General features: G+C 39.7%; 1 protein-coding gene across 13 annotated transcripts in view; it reads left to right on the top strand.

The window, feature by feature from the left end:
• SNTG1 (syntrophin gamma 1) overlaps positions 1 to 15,196 on the top strand; it is a 525,702-nt gene that overhangs the window by 167,834 nt on the left and 342,672 nt on the right. The window contains exon 1 of one of the 13 annotated variants that reach the window (XM_073331219.1): positions 12,817 to 12,888. The exons of the other annotated variants lie outside the window; for them this stretch is intronic. The gene's annotated coding sequence lies outside the window, so the exon portion shown is untranslated. Of the gene's footprint in view, positions 1 to 12,816; positions 12,889 to 15,196 lie in introns of those variants that run through there. 13 annotated transcript variants of the gene reach the window in all.

Here is a 15,196-nt window from a genome sequence, read left to right as displayed (position 1 = left end):
TACCATTTATTTTAGATATTTTTGGATGTTTACTACATTTTCAAATATATTAATTTCAATTACAACACAGAATATAAAGTGTATGGTGCTCACTTTATATTTTTATTACAAATATTTGCACTGTAAAAAACAAAAAAAAATGTTTTTCAATTCACCTCATACAAGTACTGTAGTACAGTCTCTTTATCATGAAAGTTGAACTTACAAATGTAGAATTATGTACAAAACAAACTGCATTCAAAAATAAAACAATGTAATACTTTAAAGCCTACAAGTCCACTCAGTCCTACTTCTTGCTCAGCCAATCACTCAGACAAACAAGGTTGGTTACAATTTGAAGGAGATAATACTGTCTGCTTCTGGTTTACAATGTCACCTGAAAGTGAGAACAGACGTTCGCATGGCACTGTTGTAGCTGGCGTTGCAAGATATTTACGTGCCAGATGTGCTAAAGATTCATATGTCCCTTCATGCTTCAGCCACCATTCCAGAGGACATGCTTCCATGCTGATGACGGGATCTTCTTGATAACAATCCAAAGCAGTGCGGGCTGACGCATGTTCATTTTCATCATCTGAGTCTGATACCACCAGCAGAAGGTTGATTTTCTTTTTTTGGTGGTTTGTAGTGTAGTTTCCACATCAGAGTGTTGGTCTTTTAAGATTTCTGAAAGCATGCTCCACACCTCATCCCTCTCAGATTTTGGAAAGTACTTCAGATTCTTAAACCTTGGGTTGAGTGATGTAGCTATTTTTAGAAATCTCAGATCGGTACCTTCTTTGTGTTTTGTCAAATCTGCTGTGAAAGTGTTCTTAAAATGAACATGTGCTAGGTCATCATCCGAGACTGCTATAACATGAAATATATTCAGAATGTGGGTAAAACAGAGCAGGAGACATACAGAATTGTACCCAAGAAGTACAGTCACAATTTCAATTAACACATTATTTTTTTAACAAGTATCATCATCATGGAAGCATGTCCTCTGGAATGATGGCTGAAGCATGCAGAGGCATGGGAATGTTTAGCATATCTGGCATATAAATAGCTTGTAATGCCGGCTACAAAAGTGCCATGTGAATGCCTGTTCTCACTTTCAGGTGACACTGTAAATAAGAAGCAGGCAGCAGTATCTCCCATCAATGTAAACAAAGTTGTTTCTCTTAGCGATTGGCAGAATAAGAAGTAGGACTGAGTGGACTTGTAGGCTCTAAAGTTTTACACTGTTTTGTTTTTGAGTGCAGTTATGTAACCAAAAAAAATCTGCATTTGTAAATTACACTTTCACGATAAAGAGATTGCATTTCAATACTTGTATGAGGTGAATTGAAAAATACCATTTCTTTTGTTTATCATTTTTATAGTGCATATATTTGTAATCAAAAATAATAATATAAAGCGAGCACTGTGCACTTTGTTTTCTGTGTTGTAACAGAAATCAATGTCAAAAATGTAGAAAAATATCCAAAACTATGTAATAAATTTCAGTTGGTATTCTATAGTCATAAGTGCGATTAATCACGATTAATTTTTTTTAACCACGATTAATTTTTTTGAGTTAATCGCCTGAGTTAACTGCAATTAATTGACAACCCTAATAAAAATGCAAAGAATATTGTAACTGAGGAGATTGTCAGAATTGTCAAACACACCTAGTGTTAAAGGAAGGATAGCCCCATTTAAGAATTACTTGTGGGATTTAACAAAAGACCAAAGCTAAAGTACTAGTTACTGAATAAGGAGACTAGTAGGGAACACCTTTCGGCTCTTGTCCTGGAGCCCTAAAGAGGAAGTGCTGTTAGGATGAAGAAGCAGAGAGTAAGAAAGCTACCAATGACTCCTGTGGTTTCACAGTTGCTGCAATCTGGTGACCTGCCTGTTTTGTGTATCTTAATAGCTTCACTCTTGAGAGAGCAGTAAGTTATCGTGAAACCTGGACCAACCCTGACATTTGCAGAAAGGCTATATAAACTGCCTCCTAACTCCAGTATTTGGTGGCCTGGAGGCTACGCCATCCTTCCTACCTTGTCAATCGAGAAAAAAAATCACTGGAGCCAGCAGAGCAGTCTAGGAAATAGTAATCTATTTTCAAACACAGGGAAGGAGAAATAAAGAATAGGGGGAAAAAAGGTTGTATGAGGGGATGGAAAAAGGGTGGTGTTTTCCCTACAATAAAACACTAAGCTTGAAAAAGAAAAAAGAAAAAAAACAGGCTCACAAGAATGGGTAGTGACTAGAGAATTTTAAATCCTTGAGCCAGTCACATTCCTGATAGCCAGAGCAGCACGCTGGGAGGAGCATCCTTAAGATACGATTATATTTTTTCCCTCCAGTTTGGGCAGTGCATCTTGCTGAGCACTTCCTATTGGGATATTTGGGTTTAGTATTGACAAAGGGAGAGGCATCCACATTTAAAAATGTACTTCTAAAACAGATAAAGTATTTATTACATTAATTTAATAGCCTTGAATAATATTCCGATATAATCCACAACCCATGTGGATCCCAGCCTCTTTGGGTAGCATCAAGTGCTACACACATCTTTGAATTCCCATCTCTCATTCAGTGCTGGTCCAAAAGCTGTCTCAGCTGCCAATCGGCTGTCACCCATAGCCCTTTTCTTTGACAGGTGTTACAGGGCAAACAGTATATGTCACTGGTAACTTATTCACTGTTAAGTGAGGTTGTAATAGGCTACATAACAAAAAAACTTTAGACTGTAACACATCATACAGGGCAGCAGCTTTTCTTTAAGTAGGCTCCCTTCTCAACAGCCACACTCCTCCTTTCTGTAGTCACCACAAAGTGTGTGGCATTACAGCCTGGAGGTGATTCTGGATGGTAGACACTGTGATGGCCCAAGTACTGGGGTGGAACTCACGAGACTTGGATTCTATTTCCAGCTCTGCCTGTTGGGTGATCCTGAGCAACTCACTTTATCTCTCTCTCTGCCAGTTCCCCCTGGAGCCCCACTATTCCTGTAATATCTGGATAGTGACACTGACCTCCCTTTAGATCTACTGATGAAAAGTGCTATATAAGAGCTAGGTGTTGTAATTCCCCTCTGTGCTGTCTCTTGGCTTGGTCTGCATGCACTTACCACCCATTTGCTCTCTTCTACCGGCCATGTAATAAAGGAGAATATTGAGCTCGTTATATGGGAAATCTTAACAGTTGGCTGAGGTATGGACCTCTATTAAGTGTAAACTGGCAGTTTTCTGAAGCAAAACATAAACCAAATGACTTTAAAAAGTTAGGTAAGATGATTCAAAATGCAGATACAACCTGGTTTGAGCTGTAGATATGTGTACAAATGGCATTGAGGCAAAAAGAACTAATATTTTGAAGAAGATATCCAGAAATCCTATCTGGTGTCTGACAGATATGAAATGTACAACAATGCTTTTCTCTGCTAGTGCCAGGTGAATCTGTAATTTGTATACAGAGAGAAAATGTTCAGTTATCTCAAAGGTTCAGGGCAGTAAATTGGGCATTTATGATCAACGACATTGAATTGGGGATAAAGATTAATTGTGTAGGACACATGCTCTGGAGCTGATTAACCAACAAGATTAGCTAGACTGATGGAATTTTGGTTGCCATTAAAAGGTAACCAAGGTAACAACTGACATAAAACTCAAATAATTTGTTCACACACACACATACACACACACACACACACACACAGAGTTGGACTTTCCACTTTTCATGTGCTAAGATAATGTGGTTGGCTTGAGTTCACAACATTGTAGAGGTATGTTTAACATTATAAAGGCGGGCTTTTCATTTTCATGCAAAAAAACCCAACAACAACCTACTACACTTGCTAAATGAACCTTTTTTAAAGTGGGGAAAATATGTGCGAGTCTAAAGATAGACAGTGTCCCTTTTATATATTTTTATGAGTGCTTCAGAGGAATCCACAAACTGTGTGCTGGGTGAAATACTGGCAGGAGAAAGTACAGATCTGAATGGTAGTAAAAGCGATAGCCGAGGAAGAACAAAACAAACAAGGAATTAAATGCAACACTACAGCCTGTCCTCAGCAATAATTACGAATGGGAGTTCATCCCATGTAAGGAGGGAATGATACATTCTAATCAAAGGTTTAGGTCTGTCTTACTTTTTAGATCTGTTGGTCTTATCAAGCAAAATTCTATTGGCTCTTCAGTGGAAGTTTTGACAGATTAAGCAAGTCAGGATTTTGCCCTTAAATTCCAAAACAATAGAGAAGCATTGGGATGAATTAAGCGATTCCACTATAATAATTGATAATCTGAACCTTCCTCCTCCCCCCCACTTTTCTAAACATTTAAAAGTTCTAAATATTCTGCCTTTTTTAAAGAATACATTCTACATTTTTTAAAAAAAGAAAAGGAGTACTTGTGGCACCTTAGAGACTAACCAATTTATTTGAGCATGAGCTTTCGTGAGCTACAGCTCACTTCATCGGATGCATACCGTGGAAACTGCAGCAGACTTTATATACACACAGAGAATATGAAACAATACCTCCTCCCACCCCACTGTCCTGCTGGTAATAGCTTATCTAAAGTGATCATCAGGTTGGGCCATTTCCAGCACAAATCCAGGTTTTCTCACCCTCCACCCCCCCTTTGTGCTGGAAATGGCCCAACCTGATGATCACTTTAGATAAGCTATTACCAGCAGGACAGTGGGGTGGGAGGAGGTATTGTTTCATATTCTCTGTGTGTATATAAAGTCTGCTGCAGTTTCCACGGTATGCATCCGATGAAGTGAGCTGTAGCTCACGAAAGCTCATGCTCAAATAAATTGGTTAGTCTCTAAGGTGCCACAAGTACTCCTTTTCTTTTTGCGAATACAGACTAACACGGCTGTTACTCTGAAACCTACATTTTTAAAAATTCTGTCTAAGTGCATACGTGGCTTGACTGAAAACACTTTAGCAACCCTTTGGCCAGGAGATTACTAGTCTGCTTTTTTCAGGCCTAACGAGTTCAAGGAGCATTTAACTTTTGGCTGAATAACTAAACCTTTTCCACATAAAACTGGTATAAATCAGGCTTACCGGAAGTCATTAAACTGATCGTGACAGTAATATATTGTACTGTTTCACTCAAACACAAATTAATATGTTCATATGTGTAAAAGAAAGAAGTTTGTCTGAAAACAAAACAAGTACTTTTGATTAAACAAAAGTACAAATAAATAAATAAAAGTTACAAATAAATGCAGTTTCACAAATAGGATTCCATGTAGGTACGGGGGGGGGGGTCATTCTACACAAAGCAGCTTGCAGGATTGTAGCCAAAGCTTGGTAAGATCAGTAACCCCTCCCATAATTTAACTTCAAGCCATTACAGAAACTAAATGAAAAAAGGTCCGGGGGAGGGAGGGAGAAGGTGGAGAGAAGAAGAGGTAGGTTGAAAGACAAAAACAAACAAAACTCCACAGCAACACACAGATGGGCGAAGCTAACATTTCAGCAGAAGACTTACAGCTTCAGGAGAGCAATTGCACTTGTACTCCTCCAGCCTTCAACCCAATAGACTAAAAGGACATCATGCTTCCCAGCAGACATCAAGTCAATTAAGCAGGAAAAAAATGTAAATAAGATTACAAGATGCTAATGAAAATAAAGCACAAAAAAGGTAACAAATGCAATTTATAACTAACTCAACATTTTACAATTTCTAATTAAAATAAAATATCTTATGCTATAATATGTACCTTCTCAAAAGATTTTACAGCACAATAAGAACTCACGTTAAATTTGTCTCTCCAGTCCATATAGTTGCTTAGGATTTTTCCATTCTTCTGTCTTTAATGAAGCCTTCAGTTAAGTGACTGGGGATGATATCCTGCCCCCACCTAAGTCTATGGCAAAACTTCCATTGACTTCAATGGTAACTAAGCAATGGATCATCTGGTCGGAGATTTTGATCACTTGATGAGGATGATCAGGGAATCACCTGACAAAGGAGTCTGGAGGTTATAAAAGAAAGGGTCTTACATTGGCAATTTTAGAGAGAGAGAGAGGAAGAAGAAACCCGAGAAAGTCCATGATTTGTAGGAGAAGCTATATGTTGGAGAGTAGGGGGAGAGGGAGGATTTTAACCTAAGCCCAAAGATTACTCAAGAGTGGTGAGGAAACTGAGGCAGAGAATTATGTACAGGTATGTGTATTATTTTGTACAGAGCTGTTTATGTCCTGTACTATCTAAAGCAAAAGTGGTGTGGGTTTTTTGGGGGTTTTTTTTTGGAGGGAATCCTTAGAGTGTCTCTTTGCTTCATTGTCATGTGTCCTTGAAGAAGTAACTATAAACCCAGTGTGGCCACCAGCCTGGAGATCTGGGAAGGGCTGTGATTAAGCTGCTGTGGGGTTGTTGCGATTAGGACTGGTCCTGGGGGCCAACGGCAGCTGGACTGTGAGGGCCCCATTCCTGTTAAGGGGTGATGGACAGTGTTAGTGCCCAGGAAATGTGCTAAAGAAGAGATAGTATGACAGCCTACTACTGAAGTGCAAAGAAGTTTAAGAGCACATGGGCCTAGTGTATGAGGCCCAAATGCAGCGGCCTAGTGAGTGTCCAGCCAAGGGGAGTTCTACTTGGCCTGCCTGTGACAAGTACCACGCTAAAATCTTGAGGACAGGATCAGTATGTTGTTATCTTGAGTTACCCAAATTAATATGCAGGTTAATAAAAGATGCACATTTCTGGAGGGAGTACTAAAACTGTTGTAATGCTAAATGTTTTTTGGACCTAACAAGAAAATAAGAGGCTTTTAACATGAATCCTAAGAAGGAAGTGTAGCAAAAGAAATGAGGATAAAGAAACTGAAGAAAATCTAGTGATTGCAATATGTGACTTGAGATGGTCCCAAGGTACAAAATATTTGAAGCTATGCAAGAAGTCCTCACAATTTCAGTGCAATTTTTGGGCCAAACTCTGACCATTGAAAACGGAAGTAAATCCTTTACACTGGCACATATTATGATGTTTTTTTAATCACGTCTCTGTGCCCAAATACAAGCTGCAGAAGCCAGGATAGCTCCCCCTTGCTTGACACACAACCTGTACCATTTTTGATAAATGCTTCTATAAAATTGTAGTTTTGTGTGTATATTCAAGGTAGAGTGAATTTAGCCACCTGATTGGAAGTACAGTGCAGAAAAGAACTCACTGTACACACCTTTACATTTGTTCTTAGTTCTAACATCAGCATTGCTTAAAATAGCTGTGAGATGGAAGTACATTTTACTATTGATATGCAAATAAGCTCACCAAACATCCCACTTGCTTCCACAGTCTGTATGTCCTCTTCTAGCCACACAAGTAGCTTTTTACACTGGAGCAGCAGTATTCACAGTGCGTAATCCTCTTTAGCAAGACAGGTCTGAGCTAAATGTGCTAGTTTTCAACTGCACTCAGAGCTTCTTTAGATCTTTGAAATCCAGCCTCGCTTTACACTAATTAATAGATTATAAACTTTATGAGATGAATCTCACACTGCCACAGTTTTAAATGGCCTCTACTCTGCTTAGCTGCTTGAATGCCAATAATTTATTCAGTGGGAGAATACAGCAAGCCATAGATAAATAATTAAAGCTGCAGAAGAGCTTGCAATATGTCGCTACCAAATTTTAATTTCAGTGTGTGGATTATCTGCTACTTGTGTCTTCTAAATACATATTCTGTTTAGCATTTGCATCACTTAACTCTAGCATATATTATACTGCATTAGCTTCAAGTTTAGTTATTTTTCCTAAAATTTTTGTTTGCTGTGTTAAAATAAAATCCTAATATCTCATCACTCATCTATACTAATTATCACACTGTCTGGTGTGGCACATGACCATGAGTAGCAGCCTCAGGGCAGACATCCCAGATTTGTGGTATGTTCTGTGATTAGATTTCACCAACCCAGTAACAAATGTAAACTCCTAAAGCCCTCCACCCCAGAGTCCAAACTGATGGCATGAGTTCATGCATAGGGGTCTCCTTCCGGGAGGGAGTTAAGAATGCAATCAACCGGGCCTCTGTCCTTTGATAGTACACAATGCCTCATTTGCCTTCAGTGGGCCATCTTGTATGAAGGATGAGCACTTTACATTATGATTAGATTCTTTTTCTGATTGAGTTACACAATTACAGAGGTTTACAAATCAAACACTCACCAATGGCTATAGAGGTTGTAAGTGAGATCAATACATGCAGCATTTTACAAGCATTTCATAAAGTCTAAATTCTTTCTTATCAACTTAACATCTAATATCTATTTTGCTAATGCTGATACACAGAGAAGCAGGACTGGTTTCCAGCCATGCCTTTTTAAATGTTCAGTGAGGCCTGGGGCCTTGGCGTGAGCTGGCACCTGGTGTGCCATCATCACACTAATTAATTAATGTTTGGCTCTGGTCAGTAGCATACACTGATGGTACTTGCTGATGTACTTCCACAATTGGCATTATCTTACAGTTGGAGAGCTAAATAGTGCAATTGTGGTTTCTTCATTATCATAGATTCATAGATTCATAGATATTTAGGTCAGAAGGGACCATTATGATCATCTAGTCTGACCTCCTGCACAATGCAGGCCACAGAATTTCACCCACCACTCCTAAAAAAGACCTCACACCTATATCTGTGCTATTGAAGTCCTCAAATTGTAGTTTGAAGACCTCAAGGAGCAGAGAATCCTCCAGCAAGTGACCCGTGCCCCATGCTACAGAGGAAGGCGAAAAACCTCCAGGGCCTTCCAATCTGCCCTGGAGGAAAATTCCTTCCCGACCCCAAATATGGCGATCAGCTAAACCCTGAGCATATGGGCAAGATTCATCAGCCAGATACTACAGAAAATTCTTTCCCGGGTAACTTGGATCTTACCCCATCTAAAAACCCATCACAGGCCATTGGGCCTATTTACCATGAATATTTAATTACCAAAACCATGTTATCCCATCATACCATCTCCTCCATAAACTTATCGAGTTTAATCTTAAAGCAAGATAGATCTTTTGCCCCCACTACTTCCCTCGGAAGGCTATTCCAAAACTTCACTCCTCTGATGGTTAGAAACCTTCGTCTAATTTCTAATCTAAATTTCCTAGTGGCCAGTTTATATCCATTTGTTCTTGTGTCCACATTGGTATTGAGTTTAAATAATTCCTCTCCCTCTCTGGTATTTATCCCTCTGATATATTTATAGAGAGCAATCATATCTCCCCTCAACCTTCTTTTAGTTAGGCTAAACAAGCCAAGCTCCCTGAGTCTCCTTTCATAAGACAAGTTTTCCATTCCTCGGATCATCCTAGTAGCCCTTCTCTGTACCTGTTCCAGTTTGAATTCATCCTTCTTAAACATGGGAGACCAGAACTGCACACAGTATTCCAGGTGAGGTCTCACCAGTGCCTTATATAACGGTACTAAAACCTCCTTATCCCTACTGGAAATACCTCTCCTGATGCATCCCAAGACGACATTAGCTTTTTTCACAGCCATATCACATTGGCAGCTCATAGTCAACCTATGATCAACCAATACTCCAAGGTCCTTTTCCTCCTCCGTTACTTCTAGTTGATGTGTCCCTAGCTTATAACTAAAATTCTTGTTATTAATCCCTAAATGCATGACCTTACACTTCTCACTATTAAATTTCATCCTATTCCTATTAGTCCAGTTTACAAGGTCATCCAGATCCTCCTGTAGGGTATCCCTGTCCTTCTCTAAATTAGCAATACCTCCCAGCTTTGTATCATCTGCAAACTTTATTAGCACACTCCCACTTTTTGTGCCCAGGTCAGTAATAAAAAGATTAAATAAGAATGGTCCCAAAACTGATCCTTGAGGAACTCCACTGGTAACCTCCCTCCAACTTGACAGTTCACCTTTCAGTAGGACCCGTTGTAGTCTCCCCTTTAACCAATTCCCTATCCACCTTTCAATTTTCCTATTGATGCCCATCTTATCCAATTTAACTAATAATTCCCCATGTGGCACAGTATCAAACGCCTTACTAAAATCTAAATAAATTAGATCCACTGCGTTTCCTTTATCTAAAAAATCTGTTACTCTCTCAAAGAAGGAAATCAGGTTGGTTTGGCACGATCTACCTTTTGTAAAACCATGTTGTATTTTGTCCCATTTACCATTGACTTCAATGTCCTTAACTACCTTCTCCTTCAAAATTTTTTCCAAGACCTTGCATACTACAGATGTCAAACTAACAGGCCTATAATTACTTGGATCACTTTTTTTCCCTTTCTTAAAAATAGGAACTATGTTAGCAATTCTCCAATCATATGGTACAACCCCTGAATTTACAGATTCATTAAAAATTCTTGCTAATGGGCTTGCAATTTCTTGTGCCAATTCTTTTAATATTCTTGGATGAAGATTATCTGGGCCCCCCGATTTAGCCCCATTAAGCTGTTTGAGTTTCGCTTCTACCTCAGATATGGTGATGTCTACCTCCATATCCTCATTCCCATTTATCATGCTACCATTATCCCTAAGATCCTCTTTAGTCTTATTAAAGACTGAGGCAAAGTATTTGTTTAGATATTGGGCCATGCCTAGATTATCCTTGACCTCCACTCCATCCTCAGTTTTTAGCGGTCCCACTTCTTCTTTCTTTGTTTTCTTCCTATTTATATGACTATAGAACCTTTTACTATTGGTTTTAATTCCCTTTGCAAGGTCCAACTCTACTTGACTTTTAGCCTGTCTCACTTTATCCCTACATATTCTGACCTCAATAAGGTAGCTTTCCTTACTGATCCCTCCCTTCTTCCACTCCCTATATGCTTTCTGCTTTTTCTTAATTACCTCTCTAAGATGCTTGCTCATCCAGCTTGGTCTACAACTCCTGCCTATGAATTTTTTCCCCTTTCTTGGGATGCAGGCTTCCGATAGCTTCTGCAGCTTTAATTTAAAATAATCCCAGGCCTCCTCTACCTTTAAACCCATAAATTCTTCAGTCCAATCCACTTCCCTAACTAATTTCCTTAATTTTTGAAAGTCAGCCCTTTTGAAATCAAAAACCCTAGTTGCAGATTTATTTTTGTTAATCCTTCCATTCAGTTTGAACTGAATTAGCTCATGATCACTTGAGCCAAGATTATCCCCTACAACCATTTCCTCTATGAGATCCTCATTACTCGCCAAGACCAAATCTAAAATGGCATCCCCTCTAGTCGGTTCAGCAACTACTTGTTGAAGGAATCCATCAGCTATCGCATCTAGGAAAATCTGAGCCCTATTATTATTACTAGCACTCATCCTCCAGTCTATATCTGGGAAGTTAAAGTCTCCCATGATCACACAGTTTCCATTAGTATTTACTTTATTAAAAACATTAAAAAGGGCTCTATCCATATCCAAATTAGATCCCGGATCCATTAGCTCCCTTTGTCACCTCTTCCTAGTCTTGTAGCCCATTCACGCTGCCCCCCCCGCCATGTTTACAATAGTTTCCCATTTCCCATCTGCTAAGTTACTACTTCTTTCCCCAAACCCTCTTTAAAGCTACTTTAAAACCACTACTTCTAGGAATTCTTCCTAACTTGTTCCCCTGACAATTCTGTCTCTCCATATACCTCACTGAACCCTTGTCCCAGGTCTTGTCTTGTCTGTCTCTAGTGCAGGACATTTTGAAGAGCTTGCAGGTGATGTTTGTAAAATGCCATATACATTTACAATGCTGTATTAATGATTAATATGCTCAAAATTAATGTCATTTCTCACAAATTTATGAATCCTTATAAGATACTTATGCTTTTTGTTTGCCATCTCATCATGTTGGCTCTCACCTTGTAATGTACTTTCCAGTTTGCTGAAAGCATGATAATGAGGCATGCGTAATTGAAATGAAAATCTCTTTAGAGCTCCTTCTGATTGACTATACTGTGAAGCATAATCAAGGACTTCTGAAATTACACAAAAGTACACATGATGATGCACAGCAAAAATCGGTGGCTCTGCATGAGTTGCTTAGTGGTTGACACACTGTCCTTACAATTGCTTTAATTATGAAAAAAATAGCAGGGATACACAACTGGGCACTGAAACCAAATCAGTAATCTTGCATATGCACCAGAAAGGAACTTTGTGAATGAAATAAAATGAAAGTGCTAGATGTTGGAAGCCTTTTGTTCTGGAAATGGTCTCCAAATGAGCAGTTTAAAACCTGCAAGAACAAAGAAATTTTCACATTCTAGTTATACCTACTGCAAACAGAAGTGCTATCCCTGCTGATATCAATATTTATGCACTTATCTTGCAGATTGAAGATATTCTCCCCTAACTTTTGAGAGAGTGATTTCTGGACATTAAAGTAATTACTTTCTGACTATATGCATAATTCCATAAACATCTATGATGTCCTTTTCAAGGGCAAATTTCCTTTGTTTATTAGAGCACAGTTGAACATAGTATACTTTACCCCTCAAAATTATGTAATCTTATAGACTGTATTACAGAGACATATACTAAAAATGGACAATTATTAACAAATATTTCATCCCCAAAGCTGTGTTAAAAGAATGGGAAGATTGCAAAGTCAAGCTCTGATTAATTAAATGCCAGCATTTGGGTTGCCTGAACAACCTTAATTTGGCACCTTTGTGTATGTGCATTATGATCACATACTATTTGTTCCACAGGACACCTGTCTCTTTCAACGGAATAGGACAGAGAGTGCTCACCGAATGTGTGGTTATTTAAATGCTTCCTTTTCTCTTCATCATTCATTGTGCCTCCCCGCCCCCCAATGTCTTATTTACTGCACACCACTGAAACCTTGGACTACAATATTAATTTCCTTATGGGCTTTTCTATGCTGCTGTCATCATAATATCTGGTTGCTTCAAAAGCATGAATGGGTTTATCTTCACAACACATCTGTGAGGTGAGGTGCTATTTATTATCCTTTTTTTCCACAGGCAGAACTGAGGCATAGAGAGATTAAGGCCAAATTTGTCAAATGTCACCTAATTTTGGAGGCTCCGTTTGAGAAGGCTATGGCCTGACTTTTTTCCCCGGAGTATTGTATAGCATTTCACATGTTCAGAGCAGAACTCCCATTGACTTCTGCAAATCTTTGACTTTCCTGGGTATCTGGCAGTTGAATCTTGCCCATATGGTCAGGGTTCAGCTGATTGCCATATTTGGGGTTGGGAAGGAATTTTCCTCCAGGGTAGATTGGAAGAGGCCCTGGAGGTTTTTCGCCTTCCTCTGTAGCATGGGGCACAGGTCACTTGCTGGAGGATTCTCTGCTCCTTGAAGACTTTAAACCACGATTTGAAGACTTCAATAGCTCAGACATAGGTGAGAGGTTTTTCGCAGGAGTGGGTGCGTGAGATTCTGTGGCCTGCATTGTGCAGGAGGTCGGACTAGATGATCATAATGGTCCCTTCTGACCTTAATATCTATGAATCTATGAAATCAGTGCTCAGCACTTCTGCGAATCAGACCCCAGGTGTCTCAATTTGGGTAATCAGTATGAGGATCACATAGTAGCCACAGGTGAAAAGGTTAGTTTAAGTGATTTATCCAGCATCGTATGGGAATTCTGTGACAGAGGCAGGGATGGAATCCAATTTTCTAGCATAGCACTCAACTGCCTTTAGCACAAGACCATCCCAACTGCTGCAACTGAGGAGAGGCCCTACAGATAACAGGCTCATTCACTTCACAACTCTGGTTGGTCCCCAGGGCACAGACTGTCTTGTGAACTGAATCAGGCAGAGGTCCTGTGGAAAGAATAGTGTGATCATGTAATTACAGACTGTATCATAATGCCTACACACAAGGGAGATGAATTAAAGTTGCATGGGCAACTTTAATACTGACTTATTCTAACTTGTGGGTTTTTTTCCCCAATATTAGCATTCTTTTTAAATGGTTTTATTCTGGGATGTAACTTCCGGTGTTTTTTAATGCAAACTGAAAAACCAGAAATCCACCACATAAAACCATGCTGCTCCCCACCTTGGGTTATCAGCAGAGTTGAGATGTCTAGATCCACAGTACAATCCTCTGTTGCTTGAGCTAGCGGAGTAACTGTTAGCAATAGAAATTTATCTTCTGTGTGGACCGGCTGAAAAAGGAGTAGAGACACACACTTTGCCTATTGGGTTTTACAGCTATTTGGTGGCCAGCATAGAAATACCAAGACCCTGGAATCCTAGGTTCAATTTCAGGTCTATAGAGGAATGTTACAAACCATTCTGCTACCAACCCCACTTTCCCTGTCCCATTCTGTCCCTGTCATCCCCCTCTCCAACTCCTGTCTCCTCCCCCCCGCCTTCTTCTATCCTTCCACTCCTTCCTTTCTCTGCCCCCTGCCCGTTTTCCTCAGGTCAGCTCCTATCCTCTCCTCCCTGTCTGTTGTGGCTCTCTTCCCCACTCCATGTGCTCCTTCTTCTAACCTCCCTTCCCTAGACTCCTATCCTCCCCCCCAACCTCGTATATTCCATCTTACTCCATTTAGTCTTTGCCTGTCTGCATTCCAATCAGGTTGCCTCCTCTTTCTCCTCGAAGCTACATAGGCACCTGAATGGGGGTAGAGGGGAGGGAAGAAGAGAGGGGAAAGAACTGAGTACAGTAGAAATGGCATGAGAATAGCCCCCTGCAACTGAAAGGAGCAATTTCCGGAAAAGTGCTGCTCAACCCCAGCAGCTGGGAGATGATGGAGTGTGCTCTGTGCAGATGGAACCTTCTGAGAATTTAGATGCCAAACTCTAACAAGCCTCTACTAAATACGTGCCAACTGATATTTTTTTCAGAGGCTCATAACTTGGTCAGCTTTGGTCAAATCTTCATGTGGATGGCAAAAGACTAATCCTTGACACAAAGGCACCTCCTTGCTTAATTTAAGTCCCTGCTCCAAAGCTTTGAGGGGATAGAGGTTCTCAACTAAATTCTTATAAAACATAATTAACATGGACAAAGCAACGTATTATTCTTTAACCTGTTCTCGGAAATGGCTGAACCACTGTCGGTGTAACTTTTAAAAAAAAATCACCTGGAGGCAAGCAACTGGCATGGTAAATTCCAGCTAGAACAGTTTACACAACTGAAAACAGGGTCTCAAGTGGAAAGTGTTGAGCAACATTAAATATAGGTGCTGCACCCTTAAACATTTTCTGCTCGCTCTACACTGAGCAATAGAGTTTTGTAAGTTTACCTCATCCCTGAAGGTTTTCAAATATTAG

Source organism: Lepidochelys kempii, chromosome 2, assembly GCF_965140285.1.
Source record: "Lepidochelys kempii isolate rLepKem1 chromosome 2, rLepKem1.hap1, whole genome shotgun sequence".
Classification (NCBI taxonomy): domain Eukaryota; kingdom Metazoa; phylum Chordata; order Testudines; family Cheloniidae; genus Lepidochelys; species Lepidochelys kempii.
This window is presented reverse-complemented; position numbering and strand designations above follow the sequence as displayed.